The sequence below is a fragment of the Pithys albifrons genome, chromosome 3, assembly GCF_047495875.1.
Source record: "Pithys albifrons albifrons isolate INPA30051 chromosome 3, PitAlb_v1, whole genome shotgun sequence".
NCBI lineage: Eukaryota > Metazoa > Chordata > Aves > Passeriformes > Thamnophilidae > Pithys > Pithys albifrons.
This window is the reverse complement of record NC_092460.1, coordinates 39,356,625-39,379,068: the sequence shown is the minus strand read 5'-3', so window position 1 is coordinate 39,379,068 and position 22,444 is coordinate 39,356,625. Positions and strand designations below refer to the sequence as shown.

The following is a 22,444-nucleotide window of genomic DNA, read 5'->3' as shown; positions in this document are numbered from 1 at the left end:
CAACCCCAGTAGAAGTATTAAAATATGATATTATTAAGCATATTTTGTTATCTGAACAATCTATAGACACTTTCTCAAGACTTAATTCTAACAACTTGAGCAACTCAAAATTTTATATAGAGAACTTCCTAGGTCTTCAGTCTTCACCATAATTGGTTTCTTGTGGCCAGAACAAGGAAAGACTAGTTTTTGCTTCATTATAAAAATAACTCATTTTTAAAACTCTCTAATGGCCTGTATAAACTTTCTATATCACAAATACCCTTTTTCTTCAAAAGTTGCACATTTTTTTCAAAACGTACACAAACTGCTGTGGGAACTCTGATGAAGGCTGATACAATTCAAACACGTGCTGTGGAGGAAAACCTCCTCCTCTCACAAAGCCTTCTCTCCACCCACCTGCAAAAAACCCTCAGAAAGTAGCTTGAATTAAATGGAATTAAACATTTTTGTTATGCATAGCCAGGCAATACCTATAATTAATCAACATCAACTCCAGATTAACAATGCCTAAAACCCTGATTCAGATTAATTACAATCAAAAGCCCAAGAAATTAGTTTATACTCTGCAAAAAAGAGGTAAGAAAAGCATGACTTGCCATTTGCAAACTTGGTCACAGAGATCAGACACCAAAGGCCTGAGCCAAAGTGACCACAGCAGAATGAAAACTCTCATATTTAAAGTACACTCATGGTACTAATACCCCTAAATTGGACACAGTCCTCTCCTCTAAAAGACAGAACTAGGCTGTTCTCATACCTGCACAGGGATTAGGACAAAATCCATAGGACAGAAGTTGGAATAGTGAAAATTCTGACCAGATATTGGAAAAGGCTGCCCAGAGACAGGGAAGACTCTTCACTCCTGAAGATAATCAGAACAAATTCAACTGGACAGGGCCCTGAGCAACCTGCTCTAAATAGACCTGCCTTAAGCAAAGGTCCCTCCAAATGTCCCTTCCATAAATGGTCTGTGTTTCAATTAATTAAGTTTTATCCAGAATGGTATGATTAAAAAAAAAGCAAATCCATCTCTGAGATTGTTCTTCGGCTGAGCTGTACTAAGAACTACCATAATCTGTTCAAGATGATCCATGATTGGGTTTGCTAAAGACAAAGGAACCAAATTCAACAGAGAAGCATGAGAGGAAAAGAATAGCTCTAGAATCTTCACTGTTGTAGGAGGGACAAAAGAAGCAAAAGCCTAATGAAATACAGCTGAAGGGAGCCCACAAGCAAGATGGAGAGAGATTATTTCCAAGGGCCTGGAGTGACAGGACAAGGGGGAATGGCTTCAAACTGACAGAGTAGGGTTAGATTGGATTTTAGGGAGAAATTCTTGCCTGTGAGGGTGGGGAGGCCCTGGCACAGGTTTCCCAGAGAAGCTGTGGCTGCCCCATCCCTGGAAGTGTCCAAGGCCAGGTTGGATGGGGCTCTGAGCAACCTGGGTAGTGGAAGGTGTCCCTGCCCATGGCAGGGGCTTGAGATGATCTTTGACATCACTACTTGTCGGAGGAGACCCAGGGTTTATACAGTGGCAAAAATACTACAAGAGATGGATAGACGAGGACGCCGAAGTCCAGGAACCCGGCTCCCCGAATATGGAAGCTCTGCGAGAGATTTATAAGGACTCTAATAAGCTCACACCCGATATTGATGTTTCCCCAGTCTAAATGTTATACCCTTAATGTGGCCACCCTGGTTATTCTTCCCTTGGTCGTTCCTTATCCAAGTTTCTTCTTCCCACAAAACTCTCCGGGTCGCAGCCCCCTGTCCTGTCCCGACCCTGCCATGGGGGTGGTTGCCGGCGCGGCCACCCACGACGCGCCGCTGGAGCCCGGGCGGGGCCTGTCCCTGCCTCGGAGTGCCGGAAACCCTTCGGTAGACTTTCCCCGCCCATCTCATTCTCCCATTGGTCCTTTTGCCGCTCCTCCCCTCCCTCCTTCGCTTCGTTTGCATGTACCCAATGAACTGTGTTAGTCCGCCCCGTCTCCGCCCCTCTTCCCCGCCTACATCCGGGGAATTCCCATGCTCTCCTCAAACGCTAGCGCGCAGCAATAAACTTGGCTTTTCCTCGTGGACTCCTGGCAAGTGCGGGCTTGTTCCGTTCGGGACGGTCGCCGGGCCGGGGGCGGGAGGAGCCGACCTCGCTTCTAAGGGGCCTGATCCTAGGGAGCCCTGCTTGTCGCTTTCCTAGCCTGGCTCCTGGAAGCAGAAACCTCTCTACCGTATCGGTGGTCATTTACAATCCGCTCAACTCCCCATTCTGTGATTCTGTAAGTCTATGACATATTTTCACCACGTGTTGAAAGAGAAAACGCCTTACATAAGCATCAGTACTCCACAGAACGCTGAGGTGAACTTCCAGCATTATGAATAAAAAACCTTAACAAAAAAGAAAAACTGCATGGGGATGCTTCGTCTACAGAAGTAATAAAATACTTCATTAATTTATTCAAAACCCTTCCTAACAATTACTAAATCTCACAATTTGACTGTCAATATGCTAAGGCATCTACAAATAACAATTTTTTTTTCATAAAAAAAAGACTAAAATTTCATAATGAATGAATGGCTTTTTGAGCCAGTTTCAGTAGTCTCAGGTGTGTCTTCCTCTTGGCCTTGACAGTACTTTGCTATTTAGTGCTTCCCTCTCAGAAAAGCTGGATATCAGTTCCAGGCAGCTCATGCAAGTGAGCCCTCTAACCATATGCTTAATTTTTGTACAGTATTTATTCAGGAACACAATCTTTTTGCTTTGAAACAAATAAATGGCACAGAAACACCTACTGTTAAGGATTTGGGAATGCTAGGACAAAGAGCTGACTTTTTTTTCTAGATAAACTTAAGAAATATAGGGTTTAAAAGCAAAACAGGAGGATCACAGGTATTTGAAATGCATTCCCACTTGAAATAGTACTAAGCTTCAAGAAGTCAGACTAACAACTGAAATCTTGTTAGTCCATTTTTTTCTGTTAATAGCAAATGTTACTAAATGCAATCAATTCTTTTTTCCTGCAAATCACTGTAATGTGTTTTAATAGAACATAAAAAGAGGTGTCTGTGCAAGGTAAAAGCTTTGCAAGAGTAAAAGCCACCAAGTTCTGCCTCAAGGGAACTTTGTCACAGAACAAGTATGTGAAAATACAAGGTTTGACAGACTCTTAGTAACAGTAGGAACATCATAGCAACACAATTTAATATAACAACATGTCAAACAAAAACTTAGGTCTTTGAATACATGTTCATATGGATGTGTGGTAACTTGTACTAATAAATGTCATTAATGTTATTAAAAGAGTGCTGAAGACCTTTCATATTAAGAAGGAATATATCCTTTACAGGGAAAGAAAAATCAAAAAACCCCAACTAACAAAACACAGGATAATCCCAGAGTTTTGGCACGATGCACTACCTAGGAAAATCTGGCGCTGAGTGAATCACTGATTCTAAAAACCAACACCACTTCACCAGAAAAAGAATCTTTCCCTTAATTAAAAATAAAATAGTAAAGTTCCAAACATAAGATGCTCAGTAGATCTGATAGGTAAATATTATGAAAAATACTTTTTTTTCCTCTAACTTGTGTATAAAAAGTTTGTAAAAAAACTGCAAAATGGCAGTTTGCAGCATATTACTCTAATTTTGTGTTAGAAAAGCTGACAGGTGACCATGGATACTTGGAAAACAACCCCAAAACACCAAAAAACCCCCCCAAAAGCAGTAGCACACGGTACCTCTACTATGCAAAACAGGATATGTAAAGATACATAGCATTCCTTTATCATTACTGTATGACTCCAAATGGACAGGAAAAATCACTTTTCCAAATAATAAAACTCCTCCTTTCAGCTTCCTCCAAACCCTGGAAGTACAGTACTTCTCACAGGAATATGGTACTACTTTGAAGTAAGAAAAAAGACATTAACCTATTTCTCTGACATGAGATGATATTATCAAAATGAATAAGAATTACATCTCAGATTTACAGGCCTTAGTGATTTTATGATTCAGTTGCTAATCTTGAAATAGAACAATTTAAATAACTGTGGTAATATTTGTTTCCCACCAAATGCCTACTAGAAAATCAGATTCTGTGACAATTTAATCCAAAAAAGTGAAATAAAACATGAGTGGCCATTTAAAAAAGCCTTTGAATCCTTTCTTTTGCAAGCTCTGGATATACTGTTAGAAGCACAAAAGACCAGGCATTACTCCATCCCATGCAGACAGAAGAATGCACCATCACTACACCTTTTTTCCCCTTTACTAATACTTAAAGAGAAGACTTGATGACTTTTGGTTCTCATATTAAGTAGATTAATTTGATTTTTTCATACACTCCTAATGAGATGAAGCAACTCAAGGTGTGATTTGAAATTCATTTTCATATGCCTCTTATGAAGCAACTTGGAAAGATTTCACATTGTCCAACTCCCAACTCATAAACAAGCAAAATGAAAACGCTAATATGCTTTGCAACAGAAAACATCACAGAATCACAGACTATTCTGAGTTGGAAGGGACCCACAAGGATCGAGTCCAACTCCCACACAGGGGATTGAACCCATGACCTTGGCATTATTACAACCAAGTTTTAACCAAGTGAGCTAATCTCAGGGTCTAATATTTCATTACTATTTTCTGACAGAACTAATTTTTAAATTCCATTTGACAGAATGTCTGTGCACATTACCTTTCCTTTTTCCTTCTTCATTTTTGGTCTACTCTTGGGCATGCAGCACAACACTTTGGTCACATGATCTTTGACCAAATGGATATTATCATAATTCTGTGTTCTCTGATGCAATCAAAAAACCCCAAACATTTACGTCTCACAGAACAGGCTGATTGCCATCAATGCCTTTGTCCTGTGCTGAGGAAGCTGGGAGCAGATCAGCCCACAATGGTAATGGGATTAGGGCTGAACACCTAAATCCTTTTCTTTTACTCAGAACACAATGTTTTAAAACAATTTCTTTCTCCAGGTTGATTCTTTACACCTACTGTGCATTTCTAGAATACTCTTCTTCTCTAGTCCTAATGCTTTTCACAAAAATGTGTAAGCACTACCATGTCCTTTTTAGAAAGAGGAAGACACTTTCTAAGAAGTCCCATACTCAGCAAGTTCCCAGGAAATTTCAGTAATTCAAGTACCAAATATGTGAAGAGGGCATTGATAACAAGAATATTACACATCAGTTAACAATTAGGCAAAAATTATTTCTCATTCAAGAAGAGTTATTCCTCCCACCTTTAAATAAACAGACAAAATAACAGCCAGATTTTTTTTCCAAGCTCTGCACAACTTCAATTCTATTATCAGTTACAGTATCATCATATATCAAGGCTTACCAAGCAGATCCATCCAGAAATATGAAAAAAACCCCAAGTTCTGCTATGCCATTAAGCAGACATTGATCACCACCTTCTGGAGTACCTGCTCTGACCAGCAACAATGGCAGTGACGGCAAAGTGGTTTTTAGATGAGTAAGGATATCCATCCCTATATTAGACTACCATGCACGCACAGAGAAATCCTCAAATAATCCATAAAGCATACAGTGCCTCACAGCTAAGATGCAGAACAAATTGGATGCACAAAGTTTATGGAGGGGGGCACTGTATGGGATCACAGAGTGAGCCTAATTCAAAATGTTCCACATCTTCCCAGTCTAAGAGAAAATAATTGTTCCTTCTCCCATGCAATTTATTTTAAATCACAATTTTGTACATCCTCCTTTGTTAAACTGGAAATAAATGCATGTCTAACAGATATTCATCCTAAAGTATAAAACTGCCGTGCATGTAGAATACTTTTACAAGAACAAAATAACAACAAACTGGAGCAGACATTTACTTACTATAAATGCATATAGTGAAATTGGATATAATAGACTTGAGAATTCTTGGAATTATTTAAGGTAACAAGGACCTTTTATATTCACAGAACTTAATGGCTTTTGAAATCAGCACTGTTTAAAAAGAACTACTGAAATTTATCCAGAAATTACTATGTAAAAGTTTCCCTTCTGGCAACGCTGAGAAAACCAGCAGAACATTCAGGTTCCACAGTGTAAACTACATGTAGAGTGATATCTTTTAACTACATTAATTACTGCTCAATTACAGAATCTTCAGTCAGCAAAATTCCCAACGAAAACAGCTTTTTCTTGACTGAAGTCAGCAAGAAAAAACTTGAATATTTGAACAATAGCCATTAATGCCCTACACTTACACACAATAGTAATTAAAAAAACGCATTTAGCAATGAAAAGTTGCAGGTGATACCCATAATTTTCAGTAGAGATTTTGAGTAAAAAAAAAATCTATGTGAATGGACAACTTCAGCTGATCCAGTCATCTTCTAAAATATAGGATTGTAAACAAAAAAAATTAACAGAAAAAATCACAACTATCTTCCCTAACTCTCAATGACTAGTATGTTAGATCACTCCCATAATCAAATGACTACTTTCCCCCAGGGCAAACATTGCTGACTGCACCATTTATAGAGAAAATTATAATCATAAAGCATTTCACTAAATAGGAACAAAGAAAAACCATTTTTTTAATCCAAAATGTGAAAATTTTAAGCAATCCAAGCCTATCTCATGACAGCAGCTGCTCAGAAAGAGCCTGGCTGGTGGCACCAGGATCCTGAAGGGGAGGTGTAGTGTGCCTGAGGACCAGAACTAAAATCAACTCTCTAATCTGCTGGTCTTCTTTCACCCTTCCCTCACTTCTTTATTTACTGTGTGGTTCTACAGTCCACACCAAATGGAGAAACCAAGATTGGATTAATAAGCAAAAACTGATCAGTGGTCCTTGCTGTAATAAAGACACTGCCAGTGTTCTGTCCTTATCAGTTACTAACTCCACATGTTCCATACTCATGTGGTTAAACCAGGTTAAATACAGTTTTCCATGGGATTCAATGCTGGCACAAAAATTAAAATTAAAAAATTCTTTTTTAAAAACAGAAATATTTATTATCTAGACTTCTAAGCTGGACACTGTAATCAGATCACTGTGTATTTTACACTATGAGGAAATGTGAACAGTTTAAGCACAGCTGTTACCAGAAGATGACCATTTAAAATCAAAATGTGCTCTGCTTTTTCAACAACTTTGTTAACTTTTTTCTTTTTTTAAAGAACAAAAATTCAATATGTTAGAAAGAGAATCACTTCATTTCTGAGTGTGTTTTACCTATACCATGTAGATCAGCAGTAATAAAAAGTGACTTAAGTATTTTATAACTATTCTTGAGCATTCTTGCTTCTCAGTATTTATGAATTTACTAAAAACATGTCTTTAACCCAGTTCACATCCCAAGAACTTGATAAATTAACCTCCTAAATCCTTCCTAAACACACTCTGGAATACATTAAAGCAATGTACCAGGTCAGTGTCTTTACCCTTGTAAAAACACTTTGAAATCTTTTATTGATAAGTTCATTTTTTAACAGTATTACCTTGTTCCCTTTCGAATGCATGAAAAAGTGGTTTACTTCTAAAAGTGTGCACTGAAAATACTAAGGATTTATAATACATAATTTCTGCTTGTTATAAATAAAAAAAAAAAACAAACCACAAAATAAAATCCAAAAAATCAACTTTTAACTTTGCTCAACTATGTACATATGACTGGGGCAACACACATATATAAAGAAAGAGAGAGAGCATGCGCATATTTTCAGATATTAAAATAAAAAGGATCTATGCATAGCAAAGTCTTCAGGGCACACAGTCAATTTAAATTTAATAGTTTCTAAAAGAATAAATATAATTTGCCTACATTTTTGAAATTTTCAAGCACATTAATTTCTGTCTCTTCTCCTTTTAAGGAAAATATGATTCTTAAACCAATATTGCTCTTTCAACCCCAACAAAGGGCAAGTCAGGCCTTTATATAAACATTAGAGGCAGTTTACAAATGCATTATAAGGATATTTTCATCAAATCTCAGGTACCTTCAGTATTGATAAAGTTACATGGCTGTAGTACACACTTTTTAAAACTCAATAAGTAGAAAAAATACATTTCCAAAAATCCTAAAGCAGAAAATATTTTTTATTTTCTAATGATAAAATTAAACTGATCCTGGAGGAGCAATATCTCATTTTATCATTCATAACACTGTAATTAATACTAAATTTCATTATGAATCATTTCTAAGTGGATTAAACAAAAGTGGTTTTAAACTCAGTTTCTAAGACCTTTTCCACAGTCGATTTACAATGCTGATGTACATCAGTGCTAATCGAATGTCCAGGAAGAAAACAGAGAAAAATGGAAAAAAAAAAAAACCTCTGAGAAGTAAACCAAAGTGTTTAAAGTTTCCCAGGAGAAAATCTTGAGAACCCACAAGCAGAACATATGTGGAAGTGTGCAATGGATGGCTGCAAACCCTTCAGAAGGGACAGGCACAGAAGGAGAGGTGTTGGGGCAAGTCTGTGTGTCAGGGGGTGTTTGGATTGTCTGGAGCTCCATGATTCTGTGACAGGGTTGAGTGTTTTGGGCAAGAACCAGGGGGAAGGCCAACGAAGCAGATATCCTGGTAGGAGTAGAGTCTGTTATAGCCCTCAACCAGGATGAAGAGGCAGATGAGATGTTCTATAAAAGACTAAAGAAGAAGTCTCACAATGGGTGGCCAATGTTCTCATAAGGGACTTCAACTTACCAGGTGTCTGCTGGAAATACAATGCAGCAGAGGGGAAACAATCCAGGAGGCTCCTGGAGCATGTGGGAGAGAACTTCCTGACACAGCTGGTGAGGGAAGACACTTTGCTGGACCTGCTGTTCATGACCTGCTGTTCATGAACAGAGAAGGACTGGTGGAAGATGTGATGGTTGGAGGCACAGTGACGACGAAATGCCAGGGTTCTCGATTCTTGGAGAAGCAAGGAAAGGTGCCAGCAGAACCGCCACCCTGGACTTCCTGAGGTCAGCTCGGGCCTGTTGAGGAGCCTGGTTGACAGAGTGCCTTGGGAGGCAGTCCTGAAGGGCAAGGAGACCAAGAAAGCTGGGCATTCTTCATGAACAAAGACGTAAAGGTGCAAGGACAGACCAGCCCCATATGTCAAAAGATTAGCTGATGGGGAAGGGCAGCCTGGTTGAACAGAGTTCATTAAAAGGAACTCAGGGGGTAAAAAAGAGTTTATCAACTTTGGAAGAAGGGAGAGGCCACTGAGGAGGACTACAAGGATGTTATGACGTTATGCAGAGAGAAATTTAGGAGGGCCAAAGCCCAATTAGAACTTAATCTGGCTACTTCCATAAAAGACAATACACAAATTACTTTAAAAATACATCAGCAACAAAAGGAGGGCTAAATCTCCACCTTTTATCAAATGCAAGAAGAAATATAGTGACAAGGGAGGAGGAAAAGGCTGAGGTACTTAATGCCTTCTCTGCCTCAGTCTTCACCAAGACCAGTTGTCCTCAGGATACCCAACCCCCTCACCTGGAGGACAGGGAGAGGAAGCAGATGAAAGCCCCACAATCCAGAAGAAAATTATTAGAGACCTGTTATGCCACTGACACACACACAGGTCTACAAGGCTGGTCAGGATCCACACAAGGGTATTTAGGAAGCTGGTGAGAGAGCTCATGGAGCTACTTTTAATCAATTAATAGCAGTACTGGGTAATTAAGTAACAAAGTTTTATCCTGTTGACTGGACATGAGCAAATGTACCTCCCACCCACAAGTAGCGATGGAAGGAGGGTCTGACTTGATCTCCTTCTGTGACAAGGTGACCTGCTTAGCAGATGAAGGAAAGGCTTTGAGTGCTGTTTACCTGGATTGCAGTAAAACCATTCCCACCATTTCCTACAGCAGTCTCCAGGAGAAACTGGCTGCTCATGGCTTGGACAGGAGCATTCTTTGCTGGGTAAAACAACTACCTGGGTGGCTGAGCTCAGAGAGTGGGGGTGAATAGAGTGGCTGAGGGAGCTGGGGGGGCTCAGCCTGGAGAAAAGGAGGCTCAGGGGAGACCTTCTCAATCTCTACAACTCCCTGAAAGAAGCTTGTAGCCAGGTGGGGGTCAGGCTCTTGTCCCAGGGAGTAAATTAGAGGTCAAGAGGAAATGGCCTCAAGTTGCCCCAGGAGAGGTTTATATTGGATATTGGGGAAAAAAATTCTTTGACAAAAGAGTTGTTAAGCACTAGAACAAGCTGCCCAGGGCAGTGGTTGAGTGATCAGTCCTGGAGGGAGTTAAAAGATGTGTAGGTGTGGCACTTAGGGACATGGTTTAGTGGTGAACATGGCAGGGCTGGGTTAACAGCTGGACTCAACAATCATAGAGGTCTTTTCCAACCCTTAACAATTCCATGATTTCAAACTAAGTACGACTTTTTTTCAATCCATGGTTAATCAGTCCAAGATACTGATTTTTCACTCTGGCAGCATATAAACTAAACGCAGGCCCACTGTGGCATGTATATTACATGGAAACCTCTTTGGAAGCTCATTACTTTACTATTTCAGAAGCTGCACCCAGTGGAAAGTTCTTTTAAAAGCTTAACTGGCAAATGTATGCTAAAATATTTTGTTTTCCATCTAAAACTACACTAAATTCCAATCCTCAGAGACAGGATTTCCAGTTTATTTCTCTCTATACACACACACTAAGCTCAAGAACGGCAACATAGTAAAGTGTTGTTACAGTTTTGAGAAAAGCAAGCCTAGCACAAAGAAGTTGACTGTAGGTTGCTTTTCCTCAGAAATTTTAAAAAATCCCAAATATCCCTGTCCTGTGTTCTGCAATAAATAGAAGATATTTCAGTGAAAAATGTAGGTATTTAATATAAATGGATTCTAAAGTAATCCAAAGTAATGCAATTCCAATCTTTCTCTCAAGCCCACCTCAAGACAAAATAAATCAATCCTAGCAGTGTGTTCTGGCAAAATATTAATGAGGAAAAATTCAGCCATAAAGAACTACAAGACCAAGTTTTGGCAACAATACACAAAACACTGGATAGCTTTTACCTCTGCTCACCTTATTTAGAAACCTTAGGGAGACACAGAAGGCACTTAGTTTTCTTTATTTACAAGCTAACAGAAATTCAGAATCTAGAGCATGTACAGAAAGCTTTATCAGCAACAAAATGTTTTCATGGTATTAAATGATAGGTATCAAATTTTTCTAATTACTTTTTTACATATGTTTATTAGCATTCCCCACATTATATTAAGACTTGAACTGTAATTAAAATAACGACAGTTCTTTATTATTCTTCTTCTCACAATTTGTTGTCTTTGAAACTAATTTACAGCCAAATAATTCTTGTAAATAAAAGGCTCCCACATTGGAATCATGGTTCAACAGCACCTTCTTAATTACCAAAATAGGCAATTCTGTGCAAGACATCACACTGCACCAAATTAAAAAGTAAATACAATCAAGAACAAGAACAGCATACAAATGGTTTACTGTCTCCTTTGGCTCTAAAACATTAAAAAATTCCATAGGACCTCCAACAGAAAGTAGAAGAGCAGTGGCTTAAGAGTGAATTTAGCTTTTATTTTCACTTATCAGGGACATCTATAGATATTTACACAGACATCAAGGCTATTACAAAAGTATATTGTCATTCTGGGCTTCTAAATCAATGTTCAAAGCACTTCAGCTTTGGTTTAGCAGTTCTGTACCTTAATCTGAGTTTTCCACTGCAAGCTGAGCTAAGGACTCACTGTCACATGAATAACCACTAAATAACCTCTGGGTGCAAATTATCTTGGAGGATTTTCACAAATATTAACAGAAAAGCACTGTCAGTGCTATTTTCTGTTGTATGAAAAGCTACCTTTTTGCTGGCCTGAAAGAGAAAATAATTGACTAGCAATGAATAAGTACTATTTTTATGTTCCCTATTTGAAGTTCAAATGAGTTTGGTCCCTCAGCTATGTAAACAACCTGGCATTACAAACCCATTTCTGAACCTTTGAAAGTTTTGTATTTTGAATCTTCAGATTTTATGTAGAATTATTTCACTTGAATAAAATCCCCAAGGGAGGAGACCAAAAAACATTACTTACGAAAGTCTAATTTGAAGGCTTGTAACATTGTCACAGAGAATCCTTTCATAATCTTGTCTATTGAGTACAAATTCTTTATGAGTTGTTGCAATGATGGTTAGTTTTTGCTTCTCATATGAATGGGGTTTGTTCAGTTTGTTTTTCAAATGTGAAACTACTTTCAGGGAGAGGTTAAGCAGCCTATTCCGCTGTAGGGAATTGTATTCACTTTTTGCAGTTGACTTAAGAGTAGCTGCTGCTTGGAGAGTAGAAGGGCATAAAACACATTTCAAAGGGGTACCAATTGTCCTCATCGTTTTCTTTCACCAAAGAAAATTTCTTCTTCCTTACCTCTTAATTAACCATGTTTGAGGACACAGGATCTTTATCCTATTGAACAAATTATTAAAAAAGAGTTATCACTATGAAGATAGTCTCTAAATTCACCTTAGCAAACACTTCTCTAATGTAAGTCTCTAATACTTCTAGAAATGAAGCACTGAGAGTTTCCCTTGCCACACAGAAGTCTGGGGGTATTTATAACAGGACTGTCATTGGCCACAAATTCCTACCACACCAGAGATCAAACCTTTTCCATTTTCTTACTACTGCTCACACAGTAATTAGAAACATAATGTGGAAAACTGACTTTCAAAGATGTGAGGTAAAAACACTGCCTTTCTGAAATCCAAGTGTTCCAAACAAGTGCTGTTAACCAAACACGGCAAAAGGTATATCCCTACAAGAAAATAAAGAACTATCTCAACAACAGACACAACCCAATCTGGGAATCTAGTTAGAAATTCAGCGTATGCATAAAATATTTATTTATCATTTTTATTTATATTAAAGTAATTTAATTCTATTTAACCATTTCTTTATATTTAACTAATACCAAATTATTAATTCTATTCCATAAAAAATATTTCTATTTGATTGAGAGATATTTATTCCTCCTGTAGCAACATTTATCTGGTTTTTAATATTGTAAACATTTTCATCACAACAATATTTTAGATGAGCATCAAAAATAGAAAAAAACCCCTTGAAACCCACAGTCTCTTGGAACAACTTAAATCGTGGAACCATACAATGGATTGGGTTGGAAGGGACCTTAAAGATCATTCAGGGCAGGGACACCTTCCCCTATCCCAGGTTGCTCAGAGCCCCATCCAACCTGGCCTTGGACACTTCCAGGGATGGGGCAGCCTCAGCTTCTCTGGACAATGTGTGCCAGGGCCTCCCGACCCTCATAGGGGAGAATTTCTTCCTGATATCCAATCTAAACCTGCTCTCTGTCAGTTTGAAGCCATTCCCCCTGTCCTGTCACTCCAGGCCCTTGGAAATAGTCTCTCTCCATCTTCCTTGTGGGCTCCCTTCAGGCACTGCAAGGCCACAATGAGGTCACCCCAAAGTTTCTCTTCTCCAGGCTGAACAATCCCAACTCTCCCAGCCTTTCCTCCGGGCAGAGCTGCTCCATCCCTCTGATCATCTTGGTGTCCCTCCCCTGGCCTCGCTGCCACAGCTCCATGTCCTTGCAGTTCTGGGCCCCCAGGGCTGGAGGAAGCTCTGCAGGAGGGTCTCCCCAGAGCAGGGCAGAGGGGCAGAATCCCCCCCTCCCCTGCTGCCCACGCTGCTCTGGATGCAGCCCAGCACAGGGCGGGTTCTGGGATGGGTCATGTCCAGCCTCTCACCCACCAGCACCCCCAAGTCCTTCTCTCCAGGGCTGCTCCCTCTGTTCATCCCCAGCCTGGATTGGCACAAGGAGTTGTCCAAACCCAGGTGCAGCCCAGCACTCGGTCTTGTAAAAACCCCATGAGATTCCCATGGGCCTCTTCTTGAGTCTTTTAATTATTCTTCAGAATAGAATTTGTGCCAGCACAATGATGACATGATCCTACTAATGCTTTCTTGTATCTCCACAGGCAGTTAAATGCAAATTACAGTCTGTATCCTGCTTTTCTTTAACATGAGTGGTCCCATAATGGGATAGTCAATTATCAAAACATTTATAAGGTTTTCTTTTATGTTTAGTTAAAAACATATTTAATAAAAATTAATAAAATCTTTTTTTTTGTTTAACATTTCATTACTTCATTATTAGTAGCATTAATGATACATAAACACATTAGCAAAGCATACTCAGAACACAGACAGAAAGTGCATATTCTACAACAACCTGAAAACTGAACTCCACCAGAGCCTCAGGGAACAACTACTGACTCTGTGGGACTCCACAACCCATTTCTAAAATAGTCAGCTTATCTCACAATGGATTTGCCTCCTTTACATTTTTCCTAATGGTTTACCCTATAGCCTGAATCAAACTGGGATTAGTTTATATAATCCAATACTGCAGAATCGTGTTGATCTCATGTTACCATTCCATCAAGTGCTGACCTAAAGCCAAAAGAAACTCAGTTATCCACTGAAATTTCCAAAGCTTTCATCAGCACTGCAGAAGACCTGTCTCATGTGAGTATGTGCATAGAGAATTCAGGAGCCCAATTTGTCATATGTGGAGACACCTACATGCCATAATCTTGAAGAATATGTTTTGCCCAGTGTAGGCATCAGGCAATCTCTGAGCAATTTCCATAACTTTAAAAGTAGCTGTTCCTGACAGAGAGACCTCTTGTACATAACAAAAATCCCCACATGGTACCAGAGAAACAGAGATCCCCAACCTAAGCAGAGATTAATGAGGCTTCCCCAGAAAGCAGGTAACTATTCTGGGTACATAACAACAGATGAAGCATCTCTAAACCTGCCCACCTTCTTACAGATTTTTTCTGCCTTCAGTCAGCATGTCCAAAGAACAAGTGCAACAGCAAGTACATCTACAGCAGTTACGTTCTTGAAAATAGCTTATAGCAAGTATTTGTCATCCCTTTCAGCTCATACTTATTCAGTATCCTCACCCACAGCTGCATCTCTTTCCCAGAGGGTTCACAGAACAGAACAGGTCCAGTGAGATGGGACCCAAAACAATCACCTGGTCCAACTGCCTCAGCCCTTCAGGGCTCACCAAAAGTTAAGAGCACATGAAGGGCATTGTTCAAATGCCTCTGAAACACTGACAGGCCTGGGGCATTGACCACCTCTCTGAGAGCCTGTTCCAGTGCCTGACTACCCTCTCTGTAAAGAAATGCTTCAAAATGCTCAACCTAAAACTCTCCTGATGCTGCTTTGAGCCATTCCCACGCACCCTGTCACTTCTTGGAGAAGAGACCAGCATCACTTTCCCATTTTTCTACTTCAGGAAGTAGAGGGCCCCCCTCAGCCTTCCTTTCCCCAAACTGGACAAACTCAAAGTCCTTGGTTGCCCCTCATGGGACATGCCTTTCAGTTCATAATATTCATACGGAAATCAATATGAAATTTCCACTCCATTTTCACACACTTAAAAGAGATTGCTACTTAAAAGAGATGACTGCAAATTGTGTGTTTTTCTGCTTCTATTCAGATCAAAAGACTACAGTGCCCTGGTATGGCTGTGCTGCCACACAAGAGCTCTCAAGAATGCAATACTTCATAATCAGAGTACAACTCTTCTGTGTGTACAAAAGCTGAAGCACAACCAGTCAGTATATTCAAACATGGATAGTAATGCCACCGTGAACTGCTTTTCTAGAAATAACACAGCACATGAAACCCTTTTTAAGTCCTTTGTTGAAGTAAAATCAACAGCTCTAGTAACAGATTCAAGGCTACAGTCTTGAAATTGATAATGGAATAATTTGAGTTTGGTTTTTTTGTACACCGTATATACTTCATTTCCAAAGAAATAGTTTTAAATATTGTCAGCCCTTAGTGCCAGATTCCAACTGTATTCTATGGATTATAAGCAATCTACCCTTTACATATTGCTTTGTTCTGTACACATCTGATACTGCCTTATAATCCAAAGGAAAGATGAATAGAAGCAAAAGGTCACAATGTGGAACCACCCCTAACATAATTACTTTTTTCCTAAAACAAACAAACAAAAAGCCCCAACCATTACTGTTGCAGAGTCACCTAAAATCAGTTTATATATATGCATTTGCCGTCTTTTCCAGAAGGACTGCACTAAAATGAGAGGCAATATTTCTGGAGTCTATCTAAAGGTGGAAGAATTGGTCAAGACCTGACTGACGTTTCACTGCAACTGAAAACTTGCCTGACTACTTAATATTTGAGTATTATGTTGCCAATTGTTTTCAAATAAGGACATTTACAAAAAATTAGATAACATTGAAATTTGGTTTTTTGGCCAAGAAAAGTGCTAAATAGGTGAAAACTCTACATTCTAAAACTATTACCAGAGTTGCTAGTGGGAACCCTAAAACTCAGAATTTAGACCTATATCCTTTTCACTAAGTAGAAGTTTGTAAAGACCTCTAGAGTTCCACAAACTGCCTGAGACTTTAGAACATATTTTTGTACTAAGTTAGCACTCCAGTTTAGACATGCTTGATTTAATCACAGAATCACAGACTATTCTGAGTTGGAAGGGACCCACAAGGATCATCGAGTCCAATTCTTAAGTCAATGGCCCACATAGGGGATTGAACCCACGACCTTGGCATTATTACAACCAAGTTTTAACCAACTAAGCAATTTTCTCAAAGCTAAAACTTAGAACTTCACACAAATATAACAGAAGAGACATTTTATACTGACTGAAATCAACAACTTAAACTAAAGCCATTTCCGATTCTTAAAGACACAAAACCTGAATTTTTATAACTTCACTGAGAAATAGCAAAACATGCTTTTCTTTTATAGGCATTATATAGATATGATAAATATTTCTCGTTCTGAGAGAGTGGCTTTATAAATATTATGCCCATTTATCTAGCTCTTATTCAAAGAATTGGAAAGTTTATTAGACAGTAGTGTCTGTAACAATGGGATCACAGGAAATATTAGCTTCATGTACGCAAACAAACCTAAGGAAGACAGAGATGCTGGAAAACTGTAGAAGAGTTCTCTAAAAATTACATCCCTAAAATACTCTTCAGGAATATCCATCATCACTTGTACATGTTAAGTAAAGAACTCAATTCACTTTTTTCTCAATTTGAAAAGTCCTCTATGATTTCTTAGAGAGAAATTTAAGGGTATGTAATTCTCCTTCTCCAAGCATGTCCCATAATGGAATTTACATTTTTAATGGTTTACTGGTTTCATTGAAAGACTGGACAGAATCCCTAGAATTTATCTAATTCCTATTGTAAAAGTAACACCACTTTTGGACACTGAGGTCTGGAGAGAGGGTACCTTTGTTCAAGGGATGCAAAGGGATAAGAGAAGACTGGGGTTGCAATAGGCCTTATCAGAAAAGCTAAATCCAAACCTCAGATTTATGGTATTTATTTTTACTAACAAAAGAAAGGATCATTTCCACGTAAATCTTAAGTCTTTAGAAGAGAGACGAAACAGAAAAACAATGCCTGCATTTTGAATTTTTGGTGCATTCTTATGATTAGAAATATCAAAGTAGCAAAGTAATGAAGGGTAACAGGATAATACAATGTCTGAAAGTCACCCTGCAACACTTGGCTAATCTGCCCCTTCCACTGCACTGAAATGTGGATATAGTCTGCATGACTTAAAATTTATCTGCAGCTTGAAACCTCAAGAGTGCTGGGGGAAAAGCCCAACACAGAAGAAAAAACATAGATGAGAAAGTATCAAGATTGGTTTAAGAAGATTTTTTTCCCTCACTATTATGATCAAATTAGTTCTACATAAGCAGAAAGAATTTTCTTGTAAGGATATTCAAGCATCAAATACTGCACAACAGCAGATTATAAAACACACACAAGCATATGAGACACAAACTACCACCCTGTGCACCTGAACAGACTCAAAAGAACATGGACAAGAGTGTGTTGTGAACTTTACATTGAAAAATTCACACAAATCTTGCCTCCATCACACCACAAACTTTTTTCCATTTGGTGTTGCAAGCATTCCTGGAAGTTGGGTTTTCGGTAAGCCAGGAGGAACCCAGCCAACTGCTCAGATAGACACCATACTTAGATGTCTCAGCAGTTCTGTAAACATATGGAGAGGGCCAGTTATTGCCCTTGAGATTGCAATTCGATTGTTCCTCTGGACCAGAAATATGCTCTCCAGAATAACTGTATTTTGGCACCTCCAAATCTATGTAGCTATCATCATCCTGGCACCACAGACACAGCCAACGGTGTCTAGGCAGCAATATTCTTACCAAACTGGCAGTAGTTGTGTCACTTGGAAAGACACATGGAGTTGGCCTAACAGTCCCTGATGTTCAAAGACATGCAGAAAACAACCAAGGAGGCTGTAATTAGGTACAAAAGGAATGAAACTGAATTGAGAGTTCTACTGAAAAATGGACTGATCAACACATCTTCATATCACAGAATATGCTGAGTTGGAAGGGACCCACAAGGATCATGGAGTCCATCTCCTGGCACTGCACAGGACCATCCCCAGGAGTGGCTGAGAACATTGTCCAAATGCTCCCTGATCTCTGTCAGCCTTGATGCTGTGCCCACTGCCCTGGGGAGCCTGTTCAGTGCTCAACCACCCACTGGGGGAAGAACCTTTTCCTAATATCCAACCTAAACCTCCCCTGACACCATCTCAAGGCCATTCCCTCACATCTTGTCACTGGTCACCACAGAGCAAAAATCAGTGTCTGCTCTTCCTCTTCCTCTCAAGAGGAAGCTGTAGACTTCAGTGAGGACTCCCCTCAGTCTCCTGTTCTCCAGTTGAACAGACCAAGTGCCCTCAGCCACTCCTCACGCGGATTCCCCTCAAGGTCCTTGTGGAATTTTATGTATGAACATGACAGAAGCAAATATGTCACCAGAAATGCTCAGTTTTCACTAATACTGGGTAGAATTAAACTTGAAGGAAACCTTAATTATACCAATGATCAGAATACGATTTGGATGAAAACATATCCAAAGGTGACAGACCCTATTTTAATGCTCCCTGTCTCAGTCTGGTGTGCACACAATCGATCTACCTCCTCCGGTGAGCTACAGTAAGACACCATCTCAGCTTTAAGGCAGAGGAAATGTCCCAGGCTAAGAGCAGAAGGAATTATTGATGCAGTCATTCACCAAGACATGTTGAGGCACAGAGTACATTGTCTCCTACTCTCCTGTATTTAACTGTCTCCCTTTCAAACTAGCACCAGACTCTCAAGAATCTCTTTAAGAGGTTCTGAAAAAGCCTTTGGGATTATCTACTATCCACTGAGCATCCAGGCATCACCTGTTTGAACAATACTGTGATTTTCTTCTTTCAAATCCTACCAAACAAGATCACTATTGCACTTAACAGACACTGTCTGCCCTGCAAACTGTGTTTGAGAATGGTCAGCACTCTGCTTCCAGTGTTAGGGACTGAGACCCTCACAGTGAAGCATTTACAACACTAGCACCAACATTTACTTTAGACATTCAAGCCATGGATGTGAAGGCACTCAGAACTAAGTCATATATTTACAAAATATTTATGGAAGAGCAAAATCCAACGAGCAGACAGAAAACCAGCCAGAAATCACCAGGGACACAAATAATTAGGTGAGTCTACTGAAAAGAGGTGTTCAAGCACTGTGACAAAAAATACACTAAGTTCTGCTAAAATATTGCAGTGAGGTGGCAAAAGATGTATTCACAATGTGCAGTTCTTAGGTAAGAGAAATTGTTATGATAGGAAAGGAAAATTGCTTATATAGTTTCCTGAGAAGAACCAAAACTGCAGAGAGAGTTCAAGAGTATCCCACAGAAGGCTCTCTCCAGGTGCTATCAGGACACAGTCAACCCTGTCATACATAGCAGAAGCCTCAAAAACTTAGAATGTTTAAAGACCAGATTTATACAAAGATGCCTGAAGATTCAGAGAGGTTTTCGGGAACACTTCAACACCTAACTCCATTTACAGTAACAGGTATTAGACACCCAGGCACCTCTGAAAAATCAGACTGGGTATTTCACCACAATTAATGATTCTGGATGATGTTTGAAAACTTGGCCACGTAGTTTGGTCTCGGAAAGCGAAGGAGCAGAGAACTCAAAGCCAGGATTTCCAAACCTCTGAGCTAGAGAACTAATCACAGGGTTCTCCTTCCTCATGACGGGGATATCAGTTTTCTGGTGCAGGGAAGGAAGGAGGGTCCCTGCTGCTCCTTTGTAGCAACCCTTACACCACATCGCTATGAACAGCCATCACTGCACATGGGGATCCCTGCTGTGGCACAGGGAGGGCCTGGAGGAGGAGTCAGGCAGGTGCAGGCAGGGGATGGGAGGTGATGGCAAGTGAAACCAGGGGAAGGCAGGAGAAAGCAGAAGAAAGCAGGGGAAGGCAGGTGGAGGCAGGTGAAGGGGGGTGAGCTGCTGCACAGGGAGGGTTTGGAGGAAGAGTCAGGCAGGTGAAGGCAGGAGAAGGCAGGTGATGGGAGGTGTAAGTGGGTAGGAGCAGAAGGCAGGAGATGGCAGGTGGAGGCAGGTGAGCAGTGGTGCAGAGAAGGCTTCCAGGAGTTAGGTGGGTGGAAGCAGGTAAAGATGGGAGGTGGCAGGTGATGGCAGGTGGAGGCAGCAGAAGGAAGGTGAAAGCAGGTGGAGGTAGGTGAAAGCAGAAGGCGGCAGATGAAAGCAGGTGGAAGTAGGCGAAGGCGGCAGAAGGCTGCAGGTGAAAGCAGGTGGAGGCAGAAGGCGGCAGGTGAAGGCGGGTGGAGGCAGGGAGCGGCAGGTGGAGGTAGAAGGCAGCGGGGAGCAGGTGGAGATGGGTGATGATGGCAGGTGAAGGCAGAAGAAGGCAGGGGGCAGCATGTGGAAGCAGGGGGTGGCAGGTGGAGGCGGGTGAGGGCAGAAGACAAGGGAAGGCAGGTGGAGGCAGAAGGCACATGGGGGCAGGTGGAGTCGCACCGGACCGGGACCATCGTCCTCCCCAGGCTGCGGCCGGGCTGTACCGCCCGGTGCCCGCCCGCTCCGCTCCCGCACCCGGGGCAGACCCCGCAGGGAACAGCCCCAGCCCGCCCCCGCCTCCCGCCCCGGGGGCCGCTCCCGCCCCGCGGCCTCACCCGGATGTGCATCGGCGCGGCCGGCCCGGCCCGGGTCAGTCGGTGCCGCCGGGGGAGTGTCCGTGCCCGGCGGAGCGTCCCCACCTCTGGCACACGTCAGCGATGTCGTCAGAGAACTTCTACAACACGAGTTGCTTAATGAAGGAAAGAACCTTGTGTTTCAAGGGTTGCGTAAGATTACATCACCGAAATAAATATGCATTAGGTAGGCGGGGAATATGTACCAGGTAGGCGGGCTTGGGTGACTTTCACTATATAAAAGATGCGGCTTTTTACCCCTCGGTGTGCCTAATCTGTGCGAGTTTTCTGCTCGTGATTTGCGCACAATAAATAATGTCTCTTCGCTAAGGTACTCTCTGTGTTTCGAGAGCTCCTAAAATCGGCGGTGGCTCCGCACCCGGCACGGGAGTGGCCGCCCATTGTTCTTCCCGGAGCCGCCGCCGCTGGAATGCCAGGCTGGAATGCCAGGCTGGCCCTGGATGGGATGGAGCCTTCGCCCCCTGCCCTTCGGCTCCGAGCTGGATCCTGTCCCGGCCCGGCCCTGGGCTCGGTGCCCCGCACACGGCGGGCAGCACCTGCTGCCTCCCCTGCGCGTCATCCTGGAAAACAGGATCACAGAGTCCTCGGGTGGGAAGGGATCTCTGGATATTAACTAGACCAACCCCCGTGCCTGCTGGAGCAGGTGACACAGGAACACATCCAGGTGGGTTTGAATGTCTCCAGAGAGAGAGACTCCACGCCCTCCCTGGTGTGAGAAGTATGAATGTGATTCGTGTCAGTAAAATGAATGAGTTATTGGAGCTCCTATAGTGACATGAGAAGAAACAATGGCCAGCCAATTAAACAAAAAATCCAACTTACACCCACATGGAGAGATAAACAGGATAGTGTGAAATCACTTTATCTCCTGTAACTTTGTCAAAGACCACATGAATTGTAACACAATAGTTAAACTTTCCCACTTCTAAGAGGAACAGAATTTATGGTGGGGTTATTACTAGGATTGTAAAAGTAACTTAGCTATAGTAGTATATGTTAAACTGCTTAACAGTGTACTTAGAATGTTTATGCATGATTTAATGAATATGTATGTGAGACTAAATGAATGTTAGAATTACACTGTGTTCAGTGTGCGATGGCGAGCAATGCTTGCATCCATTGCACCCAGCATGCAGAAATTGCTTTTATCATATAATAAACTTTAATTGAAAACCTACAAGGTTGAGACTTTGTTTCTTACACTGGGCAGCTGTTCCAGTGCTCTGCCACACTCAGTGTGAAGTTCTACCTCACATTGAGGTGAAACTTCGGTGTTTTCGTTTGTGGCCATTGCTCCTCAACCTGTCGCTG

General features: G+C 41.0%; 1 protein-coding gene across 4 annotated transcripts in view; it reads right to left on the bottom strand.

Moving 5' to 3' along the window:
* CCDC91 (coiled-coil domain containing 91) overlaps positions 1–21,257 on the bottom strand; it is a 134,061-nt gene extending 112,804 nt beyond the window's left edge. Inside the window, exon 1 of one of the 4 annotated variants that reach the window (XM_071551454.1) lies at positions 21,095–21,257. The gene's annotated coding sequence lies outside the window, so the exon portion shown is untranslated. Of the gene's footprint in view, positions 1–1,682; positions 1,821–8,686; positions 8,742–21,094 lie in introns of those variants that run through there. The other 3 variants (XM_071551451.1, XM_071551452.1, XM_071551453.1) reach the window with 3 other exon arrangements.
* Positions 21,258–22,444: the final 1,187 nt, after the last annotated feature.